Source organism: Anoplopoma fimbria, chromosome 3, assembly GCF_027596085.1.
Source record: "Anoplopoma fimbria isolate UVic2021 breed Golden Eagle Sablefish chromosome 3, Afim_UVic_2022, whole genome shotgun sequence".
NCBI classification, from domain to species: domain Eukaryota; kingdom Metazoa; phylum Chordata; class Actinopteri; order Perciformes; family Anoplopomatidae; genus Anoplopoma; species Anoplopoma fimbria.
Window position 1 is genome coordinate 12,646,934 of NC_072451.1, and position 17,302 is coordinate 12,664,235.

General features: G+C 44.9%; 1 protein-coding gene and 1 long non-coding RNA gene across 2 annotated transcripts in view; one reads left to right on the forward strand and one right to left on the reverse strand.

Moving 5' to 3' along the window:
* LOC129088805 (inactive N-acetylated-alpha-linked acidic dipeptidase-like protein 2) overlaps positions 1 to 17,302 on the forward strand; it is a 422,940-nt gene that overhangs the window by 339,917 nt on the left and 65,721 nt on the right. The window lies entirely within an intron of this gene.
* On the reverse strand, positions 12,149 to 12,606 carry LOC129112167 (uncharacterized). Its single transcript, XR_008532361.1, has 3 exons — positions 12,572 to 12,606; positions 12,385 to 12,495; positions 12,149 to 12,208 (listed from the first exon to the last, which is right to left on the reverse strand). It is a non-coding gene; the product is annotated as an uncharacterized LOC129112167 (long non-coding RNA).

The following is a 17,302-nucleotide window of genomic DNA, read 5'->3' on the forward strand; positions in this document are numbered from 1 at the left end:
GCTGAGTTATCGATAATCCGATTTGTTCAGGTCCTATGTCCTGATCAATAAGCGATCCTGTTCATAACTTCTCAAGGTCAATGCCAAACCTTAACCAATCGTCTCTTCCTCAACCAGCTATACACTTCCTCAACCAGCCACACGTTCAGTCTTAACTGCCCAGTTTACAACAGCCTGCTATAAAACATGAGCAGCTGACAGCTACACTCACTTCTGTCTGACACACTCTGGAGCTGCTATGACGTTACCACAGCAGTAGTCGGCATTGCTGCAATGACAAGCTCCTTTATCACCTGTTAACTGGAGGTACAGTTTGTGTGTGTGCAGGGTGTGCACATTTGAGAAAGCAGTGAAGCAAGTACAAGCAGTTTGCGTTGGTAAGGTGTCTGTGTGGTTGTGTGTGAGTGTGTTCAACAGACAGGCATGAATGTGTATGAGAGCTGACAGAGGTGTCCAGGTTGACAGCCTTTGTAATGGAGGAGAAGGTAATTTGTTAGATGGATCCTCCTCTGCGGCCGCCTGCATGTCTCCCTCAGTTCATCCTTCTCTCCATCGCTCTCCCTCCATCGCATCTTCTGTAAATCTCTCTCAACCACTCTTTCATTCCCCTAACCTTCCATCTCTCACCATACTTCCTGTGTAATGCTCCTCCTTCATCCCTCTCTTCCTCCTCCCCTTCCCAGCTCGGGCCTTCATCCATCAGGCCTAATGATTAAACTGCTGCCTTGATCATCTGAGGTAAGCATGCTCCAGCAGCCGAACTGAGGCCAATTCTTTGACCTGTAGACACACTGATAAAAAAAAGTCCTTCATAATATTAAGATCTTTGTGATAAACTTAAAAAAAAAAATCAGGGCTTAACCAAATATTGAGTGATTTATTGATTTTAACAATAAGAATGGGAGATTTTTGTAAAAGCTGTTGATTTTTTCACTCCCCTACTGTAGGATTTGTTCTTCTGACCAATACCAGTATAGTTTTTTTGTGTTTTATATTAGCAGATACCAAATATTTTGTACCAAAATTTGAAATCCTTAAAAGGCACCATTTAAAATCAATCAATCTCCCCCCACCCCCCTGAAAGGAAATCTGTACTAAATTATCTAAGATTGTTTATTCATATTTTAGCAACAATAACAAGGCACACTTTGTTTTGTCTTCATTCTACTTGGCAACTCTCAGTGCAAACCCTTGAGCGAATCTTGGCCAGACCATTGTTGAAATTCAATATGAATCTTGTTTTTCTACAGTAAGCATTTCAACCATTTTTATCAGAAAATAAAATATATTGTTATGCTATTTTTAATGTATGGGCTAACTAGCTATAACCTGCAATACAAGAACAATGTTTATTCTGTATTCACATGTTTTCTACATGGAGCAGACTGACTTCCTGTGACATGTAGCTTGAGCCTTAGTCTTTTGGCATCATGTATGTCCAAATATAAGACCATTTCACAGGATGATGTTCTAACTCACACAGGCTCTACCAGAGTTTATGGTTAGAACTTTCCTCTGATCACGAGAACACCTTCTCCCACTGAAAATGCGTAATCAGGACGCACTATCCGAATACAAGCAAACCCCACAGTACTGTATATGAGACCGCACACATTGCTGATAGACTTCCTTTTCTCGATTAATCCACTGACTGCCTCCACGGATGGAGTAGACGCTTCAGGAACCTCGTCAGTGCCTGTCATATCTGGCCTCAGTGCCAGAATGGATCTTCACGGCAGAAGAAGTGGAATCAATTCTGATGCTTTGCTGCGATGAGAACGAGCCGGAACTCCGGATTGACGCCCTTTAGGTCTCCACCGTAGCTGCTGCTGTTCCGCCGCGACCAACCATTTTGGATAGAAGCTAGTTCAATCAGGAGAGACCATTCAAATGAGGAAAAGATAAGTTTATTATTGACAGATGATATGTAATGATAAAGTCTTGATAGAGTCTTTGGCGCTTGGACTCTACGGGGAGATTTGTTATCGAGGGATGTCGGCCCTGAGCAGCAGCAAGATAAATCCCCCGAAAGTAAAAAATCTAATAAATAAAACACAGCCTTATATTTCCCCCAAAGGAATGTTCTTGTACTAACCAAACCGGAATGAAACGGGTCACATATGATCGATGAAGATGGCATAAGCTGCTAAGAGATGAGGCATAACAATGAGCATGACAGAAATTTGAGGGCAGGAGTATCAACAATTTACCATGAATGAGTAGGAACAGGTGCAAGCGTTGCAATGACTAGGTCAGCACTGACTAGCGCATCTACGAGAACTACTTTTTTGAGCTAAGCCAGCAATAACTGAAGGACAGCAATGCCCTGCTTGCAATGTATAGGCTTTAGCCAGCAATGGCTAATGGTCAGCAGGGACCTGAATAGCAAAAGTTTGAGCTTAGACAGCGCGGCTAGTGTACTGGAATAACGGCATGACATTATATAGATTTGGCTCAGCAGCAAGTCTATGTTACATGCCCCTTTTTATGAATCATACGTCACTCATAAGACATTGAAGGGATTGAACCAAAAGAGGTCAGCTGAGACCTGAGAATTAACAGTGCGATGAATCTGACACAACTGTGATATACGATGTACATTATTATTATTAGAATACGATGATTTTGAGCATATACAGAAGCAGTGAAAATGTTGCAGATAGCCTATGACGAAATTAGTTGACAGGAACAAAAGCGCTGCAATAACTAGGTCAGCACCGACCGAAGTATCTACGAGATCTACATTTTTAGCTCGGCCAGCAATAACCGCTTGCAGTAGGGACCTGAATAGCAACAGTTTGAGCTTAGACAACGCGGCTAGTAACTTGAAGACAGCCATGCCCTGCTTGCAATGTATAGCTCTGCGACAACTTGAGGACAGCCATGCCCTGCTTGCAATGTATAGGGTCTATACATTGGTCAGTAGTGACCTGAATAGCGACAGTTTGAGTTTAGACAACGTGGCTAGTGTACTGGAATAACAGGCATTACATTTTAAAGATTTGGCTAAGCAGCAAGTCTCCATTACCTGCCCTTTTTAATGAATCGTACATCACTTGATTTAACCAAAAGAGGTCAGCAGTAACCTGGGAGTTAGCAATACAATTGACACCACGTCAATATAAGATGTACATGACGTCACCTTTAAGAATTAATGTTTGTGAGCAATTACAGAAGCAATGAAAATGAAGCTGATAGCCTATGACGAATTATGAGAATACGGGAATATGATCCCCTTGAAAAAATAGAATGGATAGGACGCTACTTACGAAATACCACTTACCCGATACGACACCAGATATCGGAGGACAATTAATAAGGGCAAAAAGTAGAATATGATTTAAATGGAACAATTGCAGAATAGACATAAGTAGTTATTATCAGAATACGATGGATACAACTAATTGATAATAGATGAATACGTAGTAATAGAAACCTGGATGTGAAGAATTAGCTAAAACTTGATCAGTAATAAGCTGAATATCTTTGACTGGAAATAACGGATAAAGGAAACAGTGAGCAGAAAAATAGCTGTTGAGCCACCAGTTATATGCATGTATCGAGAATGTGGGCAGGCATGATTACGGAAGAATTTAGATTCTTAACAATGCAAAAATTGGCAAATTATGATAGCAGCCAACACCAGTTAAACATGACTTACAGGGGATTTAGGGCGAACTTAAAGAAGTATGGGCAGAGCCTGAACAATCAGTTTATCTATACTAATTGTATAGAGCAGGTCAGGACAAACCTCTATATTGACCCAACATGAGATTCCCCCACAATGCTGCTCCTGCAACAAATGCAATTCCACTTAAGAGATCACCCAAAGCTAATGGTGCTGCTGCAACATATGTGATTTCACTAACAGATCCCCATGCTGCTGTTGCAACGCATGTGGTTTCAGAACCAGATCACCCAAAGGTGCTGCTGCAATGAATGCAATACCACATGGCAGAATAAAGTTTCCAGCATGTGAGGTCAGGAGGACTATGGTTTGATGACTGAGATTAAGATAGGTCGAAATGCATAAATGTAAAGAACCTTTATTTAACTAGAAACACACATGCTGGGATTAAACCATTTTATAAAAAGGTGAGACCTAGACAAGATAGGGTCAGATAACAGCATCAAACACGTGACAGGACACATTAGATCATGATGCAGTGTATGAGGTCACGTTAGACCATGATGCCTTGACAGTGACCCACTTACCAGAGTACCAGGGATAGGAGGAATTGGGAGATAGCTATGAATGGTAGTATCTAGAAGAGCGCAATGAATAACAAATGAATGAGTAAGTAGAATACATCAACAGGAGGCCATCTTGCAATGGAATTGCGCCACTAAGATGCTAAATCAGGCCGTGGTGAAAAGTGGGCTGGGCTAATGACCTTTCCAGTGGTGACCGGCAAGGTGAAAACAATACCAGTGGACAGTGAGCAGCATAGTAGCAGTGTAGCAAAATCTCCACTGCAAGTCATATATGTATATGGAATCTGAGCAAGGCACATTTACGAACCGAGCACTTTTACTGCCACGAGAGGTTGTAACAATGACTTGCGTGGCAGCTAACTGCCTGAAGCTATCGCAAGAATCATGACGAGGAATGCTCACGTTGAGGAATGATGACGACTGATTTAACCATGAAAATTAGACATTTGTGTTCTGTTACCGGCCCCAGACATGAGAGCTTATGCAGTCAGGTATCTCACACGATGCTGATTACAATGAAGCTGGAGTAGAGGGAGGCCAGAGTCTGAGAACCACTGACCGTGAAATCCTTCAAAAGCCGACATATGGACATATCGTCACAACTTCTGAGTCAAAAGAAATACACCGTCACATCATGAAATAGAGTAGCCGTTTTGCCAACTGAGCATGCTTGCGGTTGAGATGAGGTCAGCAATGACCAGCGCACTGCTTGAATGAGGCCAGCGAGTTCCTGTTTATGGACTTTATGAGCTGCACTGATGTGGATAACTTCTGAAAATGTCAAAATGAACGTGCCCTTTGCATTAAGGTTTCCCTTCACTTGATTGAAAATTAAACCATACAATGAAATACAACTTCAGTGTATTTGAGTTTAAAGTCCCAAAACAAACTATACTTTTAGTGACGTACATAAATGCCATAGGATGGAGACAGCTACATTAAGATACGGATGAGAACCTTACAGGTTATCCATTTTTTACGATGAAAAGCAAGTTTCACATAAATGAGCCTGTAGAGGGTTCTTAATGGTACAGGACGTGAGAGTCAGCTGAGTTCTTGACTCATGTTAATTGATTGTTATTGTCACGGTTCAAAGGCACAGAAACCCAAGAGCACGACTCATGAGGCAGTTGAAAATTAAAGAGTCTTTACTGAAGGCAAAATACAAGGATTTTCAAATCCAGGCAGACAAACAAAGAACAAAGGGGTCAGGCTGATGAAGAATCCAAGGTTCACAGGCAGGGTCAAAAAACAAGGTTGATCAGGATCAGGAAAACTCAGTAGAATTTAAATGCTGGAAAGTTACGACACATGGCACGAAGGCAATCTGGCAAACAGCTAGTGGAAGAGATAAGATAAGATAAGATAAGATAATCCTTTATTAGTCCCGCAGCGGGGAAATTTGCAGGCTTACAGCAGCATAGAGTTAAAGTGCACACAAGAGACATAGTAAAGAAAGACAAGATAAAAATAAAAATGAAAATAAAAATAAAATAAAAAAACAAGTATTATAAATAAGCAATAAAAACAGTAGAAAAACACAATAACTGAAATATAATATTTACAGACAGAAAAAAAACTATATTAACTATTATTGCACAGTGTTTTTATTGTCATGTGTCATGTGGTCTGCTGGGAGCAGAGCTGGTTGTGCAGCCTGACAGCAGCAGGAAGGAAGGACCTGCGGTACCTCTCCTTCACACACCGGGGGTGAAGCAGCCGGTGGCTGAAGGAGCTGCACAGAGCTGCCAGGGCGTCCTGCATGGGGTGGGAGGTGTTGTTCATCAGGGATGACAGCTTGGCCATCACCCTCCTGTCTCCCACCACCTCCACCGTATCCAATGGACACCCCAGCACACTGCTGGCCTTCCTGACAAGCTTGTTCAGTCTCTTCTTGTCTGCTGCTGAGATGCTGCTGCTCCAGCAGACCACTCCATAAAAGATGGCTGATGCCACCACGGAGTTGAAAAAGTCCTCAGGAGTGCTCCCTGCACTCCAAAGGACCTCAGTCTCCTCAGCAGATAGAGTCTGCTCTGACCCTTTTTATACAGTGCATTTGAATGATTAGTCCAGTCCAGTTTATTGTTCAAGTGAACACCCAGGTACTTATAAGATTGCACAATCTCAATGTCCTGTCCCTGGATGTTCACTGGTTCCGGAGGACAGTGTTTTCCCCGGCGGAAGTCCACCACCAGCTCTTTGGTTTTACCAGAGTTGATCTGGAGGCAGTTCCGCCGGCACCATCCTATGAAGTCCTGGTTCAGTTCTCTGTATTCCCTCTCATCGCCGGCGGGGATGAGGCCGACGATTGCAGAGTCGTCAGAGAACTTTTGCAGGTGGCAGGTAGCAGAGTTATATGTGAAGTCCGAAGTGTAGATGGAGAAGAGGAATGGAGCCAGAACGGTTCCTTGTGGGGCCCCCGTGCTGCAGGACACCCGATCTGACTCACACTCCCCTATCCTCACATACTGTGGACGGTTGGTGAGGTAGTCCAGTATCCATGCAGTGAGGTGGTGGTCCACCCCGGTCTGCTCCAGCTTGTCCCTCAGAAGCAAAGGCTGGATGGTGTTGAAGGCACTGGAGAAATCGAAGAACATGACTCTCACAGTGCTTCCAGCCTTTTCCAGGTGAGAAAGGCATCTTTGTAGCAGGTAGATGACAGCGTCATCCACCCCGATGCCAGGTTGATAGGCGAACTGAAGAGGGTCCAAAGATGAGATCACCAGGGGGCGGAGGTGCACAAGGACCAGCCGCTCCAGGGTCTTCATCAGGTGGGATGTTAAAGCCACCGGCCTGAAGCTGCTGAAGTCCTTGGCCCCGGGGTCTTTGGGACTGGTACCACGCAGGACGTCTTCCATAGCTGTGGTACCCTCCCCAGCTTCAAGCTCAAGTTGAAGATGTGCTCTACAATCCTGCACAGCTGGTCTGCGCAGGATCTGAGGAGCCTTGAGCTGATCCCGTCCGGACCCGTGGCTTTTCTCACCTTTATTCTCCTCAGTTCTTTTCTCACCTGGTTGATTGAGAGGGACAAGTTGGGGGAAGGGGGCTGTGTGCTGTAGGTTGTTGGAGTGGGGGTGGGGTGTTGGAGGTGTGCAGTGTTTGAGGAGTGTGGAGGGGAGCCGAGTGTTGTGGAAAAGGGGGTGGAGGAGAAGGAAGAAGAGGGGGGTAATCCACAGGGGGTGCAGACGATGGGGGCTGCAGCGGCAGGGAGGTCTGGGTGGGGGGAGGGGTGGATGGCTGATCAAATCTGTTAAAGAATGAGTTCAGATCATTCACCCACTGTTGGTCCCCCACAGGTTGTTGGTTGGGCCCCTTGTGGCCAGACATGGCCTTGAGGCTCTTCCAGACTCCGCTGATGTTGTTCTGCTGCAGCTGATCCTCCATCCTCGTCCTGTAGATATTTTTCCCCTCCCTTATCTTCCTCCTCAGCTCCCTCTGCACAGTCCTCAGCTCCTCCTTGTTTCCTGATCTAAAGACCCTCTTCTTCTCCTTGAGGAGGGTCTTTATATCCGGATTGATCCAGGGTTTGCTGTTGGAAAAACACCGTACAGTCCTGGTGGGTACGGTGTTCTCCACACAAAAGTTTATGTATTCCGTTATCGTGTCTGTGAGACCCTCGATGTCCTCCCCATGGGCATCACTGAACACTTCCCACACAGTCGAGTCGAAACAGTCCTTAAGAGCCTCCTCGGCTTCATCGGACCATCTTTTGACTGTGCGGGTCACAGCTGGCTGCCTGTGCACAAGAGGTTTGTACACAGGCCGGAGGTGCACCAGGTTGTGGTCAGATCTTCCCAGGGGAGGGAGGGAGAGATGAGCTGTATGCCTCCTTGGTGTTGGCATACAGTAGGTCCAGGGTTCTGTTGTCTCTGGTGGGGCAGGTGATGTACTGGGTGAAGGTGGGCAGAGTGGAGGACGGAGGGGCATGGTTAAAGTCACCAGAGAGGAGGAGGAGGGCATTGGGATGTTGTGTCAGCAGCCTGCTTGTCGCCGAGTGTATGACGTCACAGGCCGCTTCAGCGTTAGCAGAGGGGGGAATATACGCAGCCATCATGATAACGTGCGAAAATTCCCTCGGTAAATAGACCGGCCTCATGCTAACGGCCAACAGCTCAATGTCCTCTGTACAGGTCTGCTCCTTAACAGTGATGTGCCCAGAGTTACACCATCTATCATTCACAAACACTGCCAGACCTCCTCCCTTCCTCTTACCGCTCTCCGCTGTCCTGTCTGCCCGGATGATGCGGAACCCGTCCAGAGCAGCGTTGGTGTCCGGAGTCATCTCCGTGAGCCATGTCTCCGTGAACACCATGACGCTACACTCCCGGTATTCCTTCTGATGGCGAGTCAGTGCTGAGAGCTCGTCCATCTTGTTGGGGAGAGACCTCACGTTTCCCATGATGATGGAGGGGAGGACGGGTTTAAAACGTCTCCTCCTGGCGCGACGTTCTGCCCCAGCACGGCATCCCCGTCTCCTCCTCCTCAGCTCACGGGGAACCTCGGGTCTCTCCTCCGGCAGCAGCGGCGCCGTGTCCCGGAGCGCTAACAGCTGACCCCTGCTGTAAACAAAGGGGGCCATGGCTGCGGGCTGAGCCTCCGGGCACGGAGGTGAAAAGTGCAGAAAACTGCAGGTAGACCACGTGAAAGTCTACGAGTTTCACTGCCATAGTGCAAAATGTTTACAAAATTAAATAAGTAAAAAAAAAGTAACAGAAGTAACAAAAAAAAACACAATTTAAAGGAAAAAGCAGGAGCTGCTGTAAGAGGCAGCCACTCGCGCGGCGCCATTATAGCTGAAAAAAAAAAAAAAAAAAAGGGCTGGTAGATATACTATGGAGCTAATGAGTGAATGGGGAACAGGTGAGTGGGGAGGGTGAGCAGGTGACGCTAATCAACTAGTGGAGGAGCAGGCAGGGGGGAGTGACCAGGTATGACATGACAGCAGAAAAGAACGTGACTAACACATATAACCATCAAAACTGAATTTGCCAGCGGAGCATGCTTGCGGTTGAGATGAGGTCAGCAATGACCAGTGCACTTGCTTGAATGAGGCCAGCGTGATCCTGTTTGACTTTATGAGCTGCGCTGATGTTACAGGTAACATCAGCACAGCTCATAAAGTCAAACAGTTTCATGCCCTCACAACCCACATCACACGTCGTGAGGGCATGAAATTTTAGTATGAGAATTCGGCTCGGCAAATGCTGTATATACTTATTCCCTTGGGATAGATATTTCCTGACGGCGTGTGTCTCTAAATCCCTGCTTCAAATGAGCCTTACAGACACCCATTGTAGTACAGGTATATTAATTGAGGCCCGCCGCTATTACAGGATTTACGGTAATAGTTCTCCCGTTGAACAGCGGGACGCCAAGTGAATGAAAACAGTAGCTGTGTCCCAATCCAGCGGCTGCATCCTTCGGAGGGTGCATTTGTAGACCGATTAAGTCACAGCGGCCGCGACGGGGCCGTCCCATTTCGTCGACTCCTTCTAATGCGGCCGACAAATGCAGCCTACTTTTCCCAGATTCGGAGGATACAACTGATGGATCCTTAACGGCCCAACATATCCCAAGATGCATTGTGTGCCGGTGAAGTTGATTTATTTTTTTTAATCGACATGGCGACTAGTGGACCAGCAGCGGGAGAATTCACATTTAAATATAATTATTGGGTTTTAACTCACATGAATATTTACAGATACAAGTGTTAAAACTAAAAACAAGGGACCTGATCAGATCACACTTGTGTTAAAATGATCGGTTAATTTACGTGACGCTATTAACTAACCAGCTGACGCTACCGGGAGCCGCTGCACTATTTACAGCAGCTCGTCCATTTTAACTTTTTTATACTCTTTTATGACAACCGCAGCTGGTTGCTAGGAGACGGGAGCGGCAAAAGGGTGGGGGCGCGAAAAGCTGGTGACGTAAATAGGAAATCATTTGTGGACCAGACTGTCTCATTTCGGGGACCGCTCGGTCCAGCCTTTGCGGTATTCAAAGGACCCGGCCGACGTAGGCCACGAAGGCTGGTTCCGCCGAAGGCTGCAGACGCTGGATTGGGACACAGCTATTGTTATGGTTTAGGCAGCACATACGGTTACTGACGAAGCAGCCTGGCCATATTTATCCCATTGAGAATACGGTTCGGGTGCGACACGCTGTTTAGTGTCTTTACCTTAAATTATGCGCACTTGGAGTGGAATGAATGCGGAGCGCATGAGGCCGCTGCCACGAGGAGCCTGCGCCGAGAGACGCTGGTGAGGCAGAGCTTTTGGATTTTCGGCTTTGTGGCCTGCATGAATGGTTTGCTGGGTTTGGATGGTGCCAATCAGGTTGTAACCTGCACAGTGTGACCTGTTACAACCTTTCTATTGTAACATTACGATCGGAGCGGTTTGCTGGAACATTCGAAAATGCAATATGTACGCCTTGATGGAGTCGAACCGTGGACACCTAACGCGATTTGGACTACGACCTTTCTTGATGCCAGGACGGTGGTAAATCATGGATGTTTAGTATCGTAGCTAGACTTTTTACACAGAAGAAAGATCATGATGAGTAAGGATTCAGAATAACCTTTATTGGCCATTGACACAAGTGTGGAACTACATCAGCAGCTGCTGAGGCATAATGGACTGTCACAGTAATAAGTACATCATGGATTGGTGGTACAAGCTTTACAAAAATAGTCCTGGTCCGTGGGGGGGCGGCCAACGCATCCTGTGTGAAACCACAGATTGCAGGTGGTGCACTCAATCTGAAAGAGGAAAATATTGCCCTTAGTATTTTCTTTGATTTTGTTCATGTTCACATCAGTCATCCATATTAAGCTGTTCAATTTAGCATTTCAAACTTCATTAGACATTGTAATTCCTTATAATTGTAAGGCGGTGTGTCTCTGATACTGGGTGTAAGTCGTAGCTGTGGTCCCTTCTATGTGAAGTCGGTGTTCTTGTGTTCCTTCAGCTGCTCCAGTGTCATCCAAAAGTGCAAAGACATGAATTACACTATACATTTTCAGTTGCTGTGGGATTGTGAGTGCTCACCCGGTGATGTTGAGATAAGGTGCATCCCAGTCTTCCAGCCATAAGTACTTTGTCGGGATATAAATTAATCGTCTTACCCACTCGTCAATGTCAGCCACAGAGCTGAGCTCCCCACAAGCCCGACACAGCTGGGATAGGTCATCTTTAAAAGGTAATACAGACATTAATGTAGTTTAATGCCGACACAGACACAACACTTAAGTAAACCTGTCATGTTTACCTGAATTATTCACCAGAAATTTCCACACCCTCAGGGTCCACAGGGTACTGGAGAGTCTGATTATTTAAAATCTGCTCTGCAAGTTAAAAAGTCCAGATAAGTATTAGTAAGATACCTTTTTTTATAATGACAGATGGCGACAGAGATAATCACAGTATTACCTTGCACACAAACACGCCGCATGACGTTGTGTTCTGCTGTTTGAGCAGTCCCATCTCCCAATTGCTGGACTTGTCTTTCTGACCAGTGCTCTACAGAGACATCACAGATTAATTGCAGTTCGCCTTTTTTTTCATCACAATCTCAAGGAAGACACGTTTCAATTCAGGATCAGATGGATTGTGTTTAAAGTACTTCACAAGGACACTCTAGTCTAGTTTAAGCTGTAGCCACAAGGAAAATGATTTAATGAGCCATGTGTTGCTCCTTAAAGATGATCCTAAACGTATGATGTATCTGTGCACAGATTAAAGCAGATATTACATCTTTGCATTTTTGTATTTGAGGAGCTGTCGCTCCAAATGGGTCCAGGTACAAGGACCTCTTCTCCTTAAGATAAATGATCTATGGAAATGCAAATCAAACTATAGCGAACCCCTCATACATCAAATGGTGTCATGACTGAGTCTAGATCTGATCATTGAAGATTACTGACAATGAGTGTCCAGTGTCCCCCGTTGCAGACAGCTCCAGCTGCCACATTGTAGTTTAAAAGGTCCAACTGAAAAAAAAGCAAAACATTGTTTATCAACTTATATGTATGTGTCTATATATATGTGTGTTGTGTGTGTGTGTGTGTGTGTGTGTGTGTGTGTGTGTGTGTGTGTGTGTGTGTGTGTGTGTGTGTGTGTGTGTGTCTCTCTGTGTGTATGTGTCCTACCATTTAACTCTACTTACCCTTCTTAAACCACCTCTCTGTGTTCCCTGCCGGAGTGACGTCATTATATGTGAATCGATAATGACAGCATTGGCTTTCCTTGCCACCACTGTCAGATATGCGTTTATGATCTATGAGGACAACGGTGACTTGTCATCAATCTGAAAGTGAAATATCATTATAATACGTTTTTGATTTTTAAAGTACCTCTCCCTCCAACAGCTTTTCTGGGGCCAAGACCATCAGGTTTTCAGAAAAGATTTTGTAAGGCCCAATCCTAGACCACATGGTCTCCTTTTTCCTCCCAGTCCATACGTCTCGGATTACTGTAAACATAGCAATTCAAGTTATTTGAGAAATACATAATTTGGGATTGTATATTGTATCAGTTTACTAAATTTCAACAGAGTTGACTTCTTCATGGGCCTTGCAGTCCATGGCTGGGGTTTCTTTTTCTTGCGTTGATGGTGGTGCCATGTCTGGTGTGGTTGGTGTTTGTGTCGTGTGTGAGTGTCTGTTGTGGACTAGCCAGAGGAGAAGGATCTAAAACCTTTTTTAGTTTGGCTGGGATCCTCTCCTCTGGCTGGAAATAATGTGTGAGTAGATCTATGTTTGTTTGTATGTCTCTCTTACCCTTTTCGGTTGTAAGGACTGCATTTTTGCCTACTAGCTGGACTGTTCTGTACGGTCCCAACATGTCAGCCTCCAGCTTACCCCCCTTTCGCTGCTCCTGCTGAATATTCCTCCGCAAAACCAGATCCCCCACTTTAAAATGGTCCGCCTGGCCCCTTTCCTCCTTTCTTCTCCGGACTCTTTCCTGGCCTTTTTTCACATTGGCCTTTACCTCAGTAAAGACCTGGTCTAAATTTGTCAGTCCTTGGCTGATGGTTTCTTTCTCCACCAAGCTGCAGACTTTATCTTCTGTAACCTGCCACAAATCACAGTTAGAATGTAGAGGAAATAGATGATCCAAATTCAAGCTTTTTAAAAATGATGTGCACATTAGAGAATCTCACTTCATACTCCTTCGGGACCTCCGAAGGGTACCTCGCCTCCCTCCCAAACATCAAAAAATAAGTGCTATATTTGGTCGTCAGATGTTTTTTGGTGCGAAGGCCAAACATTGTGGACTGAAGCACACTGTCCCAACGTGTGGGGTGATCTGCCAACAGTTTGTTCAGGGACCTTTAAATGCAGAAATCAAATACAGGCATTTTGTATGATAAAGCAACCTCTTTTCATAAAGTATATAACTACCGATTACCTGTTCAGAAAGGGATCAGGAAATCAGTGTTTTATTCTATGAAGAGCTACAATTCATTCAAGTATTGAAAACAAAATGTACCTCTGTATTGTGCCGTTCAGTTTCTCCACAAGGCTGTTCGTCTGTGGATGGTAGGGTGTGCACAGCCTTCTTTTAATGCCCAGCTTCTCACACAGGCCATAGTTCACCTTAAAATGATCATTTGGTTCAACATGACATAAGTATGCACAGCAGTAAGCCTACATATTGGGGATTCATAATGCATCATCACTATACCTTGTTGCGAAACTCTGACCCCTGGTCTGTTAGCAGTCTTTTAGGTGCACCAAATTTGTAAAAGAAATCAAGAATACAACTGGTGACCTCATCTGCTGTTTTAGTCTTTAGTGGGTAGGCCTCTGCCCATTTGGTGAAATAATCAACCATGACACATATGTACTGATTGCCACCATCTGTTACTGTGAGTTTGCCCACTAGGTCCATACCAACCAGTTCAAAAGGCTCTGTAACCTGGGAGCTAAAAAAAAAGACTTGAGCATTACAGAATCGCTGAGGTGTTTTAAAGTTGACAGTATATGTATCCTTTACCTCTATTGGATGGTACTCTGTCATGGCCATGGCCATGTCTCTGGTTATTCCTTGTGTTTCATGTGTTTTCCCTTGCCCTTGTGTCTCCTGTGCTCCCTTGTTTGTTTATCTCTGTGTGTGTGTGTCTGTGAGGTGGGTGTGTCACCCCTCTCACTCTCCCCAGCCCCCACTCTCTCACCACACTCTTCCCTCACTCACCTAATCACCTCATCAGCACAATCACTCTCACCTGCTCACTCTGCTGCACCTGCACCCTGCAGTATTTAAACACCAGTCTCACACACACTCACTGCCAGATCGTTCTCTGCATTATGCCAGACCTTCCAGCGTTATTCCCCGGACTGATTTCCTGTTGCCGACCCTGCCTGCCTGTCTGGACTTACCTGCCTTGCCTGTGCCCCGGTCAACAACTCAGCCTTCTGTCCCCGACCCCGAGTTTAGCCTCCGCTTCCTCTGATTTCCGTCTGCCTGATCCCCTGCCTGTTTCCCTCCGTGAGTCTTATCCTGCCTGTCTGTATGCTGAGTTCTCCGCTTTAAATAAAGCTCCAGAACCTTATCCGTCTCCTGGTCGTTCTGCTTTTGGGTCCACACCACGCTCCGTGACATACTCTTTCTTCTCTTTTATGTTGGCCCTCTTGGACTGGCACTGTGGACACTGAGCAATCTAAAACAGACCAACATCATTTCAAACTTATAATGAATATGTAATATTTAAAATGTATAGTACAATTGGATGCATACAGAATCAGCATTTTTATCTAATATACACATTATATTCCTCTGTGCGCTACTTCTGAACCTGAATATGTATTCCACCTCATTATGTAGAAGATACGAACTCACCCACTTGCGAATGTCCTCCTCCATGCCAGGCCAATAATAACGCATTATGATGGCACTGTGGGTTTTTTCAACTCCACAGTGAGCACCAAAATGGCTGCAATGAAACTCCTCAAATATCCGATTAGCTTCCTCTGCAGTGGAGACAACTTTTTCAAGGTGCTCAGATTTGGGTTTTTTGCGCCTGCATATGTAGTACAAGTCTCCATCTGGTTTAAATGTCATAGTATTAGAGTCATTAGAAGTTTTACCATATAATAATAATTAATCCTTGATTAGTCCCACAATGGGGAAATTACAATTCTCTGCATTTGACCCATCCCGGAGGAGCAGTGGGCTGCTAAGAAGCACCTGGTGAGCAACTTGGGGTTAGGTGTCTCGCTCAAGGACACATCGGCATGTTGCCTGTAGAGGGGTTCGAACCACCAACGTTGTGGTTGCGGGATGTGCGCTCTACCTAATGTGCCTCAGCCGCCCCATATCGGATGATCATTGTGTTCTGAAGTCCATGTGACATGCATCCTTACCCTTTATTCTAAAGGTGTTAGCTCTCCTCTTAATTATGTACTTCTCCTCGCTTGTTGACCCCTCAGGATAGCGATTATGGACTTTTAGATCCATCACTTCAGAAATAATTTTGGGATCCATTGTTTATGAAAGAAACCCAATACTATAAACTATACTATAATATATGCTACTATACTCTACTATGCTATACTATATGCAACTATACTCTCCTTTACTTGACTATACTATACGCTACTATACTCTCCTGTACTATACTATATGCTACTATACTCTCCTATACTCTACTATATTGTACTATATGCTACTATACTCTACTATACCATACTCTGTCAACGTTTTCACTTCACTTGATCTCTCTATACCAATCTCCTCACAAACCCACAAAGCTGTGGCATGTAAACCCCCCTTATATAGCACCCAGTTGTCTACACCTGCAGGTAGTTGTTCAATCTTAAACCTCTTGCACACCAAACGAGAGTTCACATCCCTTTCTCATCTGGATGAATGTGTGCTGAGTAGTGTAGAATACAGTTGTGATGAGAGAAATGAGCGTCTGTAGCGTTTAATATAAAATATGATTGATGGTGGAGAGCCTACAGATGTTGAATCACAAGTTAATCTGATCGGATCACAGTTTGCCACAGTTGTCATGTGCGTTCGAGCTGGCTGAAAACACCTCTGTCTGTATGTTTGACTTAAACACAGTATGAATTGTAAACAGGTCTCAAATCGACTCCAAAGCAGGTCTTAATGCTACATGACACAAATATCAGACTGACAACAAGAACTTTATTTGAAGACTTTATTGACGTTAGTAGTATATTGAACAGGCATCAACGGAGTCACCTACTTCTCCTTCTCTTTTCCTCAAGTTACGTTAACGTGCTGAGATCGGCATCACAGCCGCAGCCTCACGTACGTGTAATGAATGTTCCAGCAAACCGCTCCGATCGTAATGTTACAATAGAAATCTGAACGTGATGGAGCTCAAGGCATCGGCGAAGCGATCACAATGTTTATTTCCTTGTTAGTGGATATCAGGTCCTGACAGGCCGCTCCTACAACACATCTGGCTCAAGCATGCGGAAATAAACCAGTTAATTCAAAACCAGTTAATCTTGCACACCTGGTGTAACCGGTGAGATTCCCAGCCAGGGAACGAGAGGAAGAAGTTTTCTCCTCTGCTGAAGAACTGGATGTCGGCTTGCTCCTAAAAACGAGACTGGAAAAAAGGTAATGTGTACCTTTGCAAATTGCGTCGGTTCATTATGAAAACACACGTAATCTGGGACGATGGAGAGTGCGCGGAGCGTCAGCGGCAAGCAGCAGCAGCATGAACATACTGAAGGTAGAGAGACAGCAGCAAGATGATAGACTAACGATGTAATGATGTCGCTGTGCTATTGGATAGAGACCGGCTGATCTAAACAGCTGATATCATGATTGACACCACCGAACAATGACAGCGAGGATATTATGAATGAGTATGCGTGAGGAGAGAATGACAGATGTATGAGAAATAAACTATGAGACTAAGCATAGGAGAGTCTTCCTGTCTGAACTTGCGCTAGAGCTTCATTTGGTTTCTATGTTGTTTAATAACGCTTACATCACTAGCAGGACACCAGGGCAGGATTATTGACCCAGTCCAGGTTTAAACCAAAACAATCACTGATCAAGTCAGCTCCTTATCCATCCCTGCAGTTTCTACCTGAAAC